Source organism: Mastomys coucha, unplaced genomic scaffold (genome assembly GCF_008632895.1).
Source record: "Mastomys coucha isolate ucsf_1 unplaced genomic scaffold, UCSF_Mcou_1 pScaffold8, whole genome shotgun sequence".
NCBI classification, from domain to species: domain Eukaryota; kingdom Metazoa; phylum Chordata; class Mammalia; order Rodentia; family Muridae; genus Mastomys; species Mastomys coucha.
This window is the reverse complement of record NW_022196914.1, coordinates 29,256,404-29,257,936: the sequence shown is the minus strand read 5'-3', so window position 1 is coordinate 29,257,936 and position 1,533 is coordinate 29,256,404. Positions and strand designations below refer to the sequence as shown.

Genomic DNA, 1,533 nt, shown 5'->3' with positions numbered 1-1,533 from the left:
AAAAAAAAGAAAGAAAGAAAGAAGGAAAGAAAAGAAATGACCTGTAAGCTGTAAGACCCTGAGAGGGGAGAACTTCTCTCAATATGGCCACCAAGAGACTCACAAGAGACTGATCTTGATGCAAACAGCATGAGGTTTATTCAAGACACACCAGGGCATCAGAGTTTTAACCCAAGCAGGGACAGAGGAGTTCAATCTAGAGCACAAGAATTGTAGGGTATTTAAAGGGAATAAACACACACAGGAGTGTGTGTGTGTGTGTGTGTGTGTGTGTGTGTGTGTGTGTGTGTGGTGTTACCATGGGAACACAACATAAAAACAGTGGAAAATTCTAAAGGGACCCAACCCGTGATTTAATCAGGGTCATGAGGAAAACGCCCTGCCTGTTTATTGTCTTCGAGAATGTGGTCTTTTCATCCTCACTCACTTTGTGGCTGACCTCTTCTAGGAATCACCTAGATGACTAACATCCTGCTTTCATGCTCAACCGGTTCCTGGAACCAGCTGCCCTGCATTCTTGGTTTGTTGCAGAGAAAATTTTCCATGCTCTTTAAGTAAAAGCTTATACACTATATATTTCTACTAAATGACCTTTTAAATTTTTTTCTTTTACCCTTCAAAACCAAATGTTTCTGACAAAGGCTCGTCTCATATCCATACATCTCCGTTGTTGTTCTGGGGGTGGAAACCAATCTCTTTACCCATAGCTTTCAGTAGATAAGGCTTCCTTCTTCCACCCTCTCCTGGGTGTTACCTTCATCAGAAACCTTGTACAATAGAAGTCACCTACCTTGGGTTCCGGGATTTCCTTCGTACAGACTTCTGGGAGATGTAGTCCGCACTACTATGACCACGGGGAGGCTTCCAGGAAATACCATTCTGACTTCAAGTCTTCCTCAAAGTTGGGCGGAAAGAGTGTGCAGCTGTATACTCCTGTTGTCTGTGACAATCAGGTTGGTCCTGGGAGCAGCTTAGGCTGGGGGTTTGTGAGGGGAGCAGGGCTTCTTCTCGGAGGGAGCGGATCTGGGTTGAGTGAGCCTGCTGAAGAAGCTGTTGGGACTTGCTGTGCTGAACTGGCTGGGACCGGTGAGGCTGCAGTTTTGGAGTGAGGGGACAGGGCTGTTGGGATTGTGGCCTGAGTGAAGGATTCCTTAGAACACCGCGTGCTGGGACCGGTGAGGCTGCAGTTTTGGAGTGAGGGGACAGGGCGGTTGGGATTGTGGCCTGAGTGAAGGATTCCTTAGGACACAGCGTGCAGCCCAAGTCTGCCTTGGTGCTCTGGTACACTGGAGCAGCTTAGTAGTGGGGCAGTAGATAATAGTGCAAGAGCCAGAATTGCACACTAACGGTGGACAGCTGCTCCTGGGAGAGTGCAGGAGCTCACAGACCTGCATTGCTGGAAGCACACTTCCCTGGCTGCTGCACACTTCCCTGGCTGCCCCACTCTCAACCTGGAGCCTGTGCTATTCCTCAGTGTCTTTAGAGTAAATGGGGTTTCTGGTCCCCGTGTACTCTGTAGCCAGCTTATAGCAA

At 48.3% G+C, this 1,533-nt stretch overlaps 2 protein-coding genes across 4 annotated transcripts in view; both read left to right on the top strand.

The window, feature by feature from the left end:
• Nucleotides 1-1,533, top strand: part of LOC116083958 (zinc finger protein 58-like) — a 149,805-nt gene that overhangs the window by 65,745 nt on the left and 82,527 nt on the right. The window contains exon 1 of one of the 3 annotated variants that reach the window (XM_031360793.1): nucleotides 853-953. The exons of the other annotated variants lie outside the window; for them this stretch is intronic. The gene's annotated coding sequence lies outside the window, so the exon portion shown is untranslated. Of the gene's footprint in view, nucleotides 1-852; nucleotides 954-1,533 lie in introns of those variants that run through there. 3 annotated transcript variants of the gene reach the window in all.
• LOC116083957 (zinc finger protein 58-like) overlaps nucleotides 846-1,533 on the top strand; it is a 153,646-nt gene continuing 152,958 nt past the window's right edge. The window contains exon 1 of the mRNA XM_031360787.1: nucleotides 846-953. The gene's annotated coding sequence lies outside the window, so the exon portion shown is untranslated. The remainder of the gene's footprint in view (nucleotides 954-1,533) is intronic.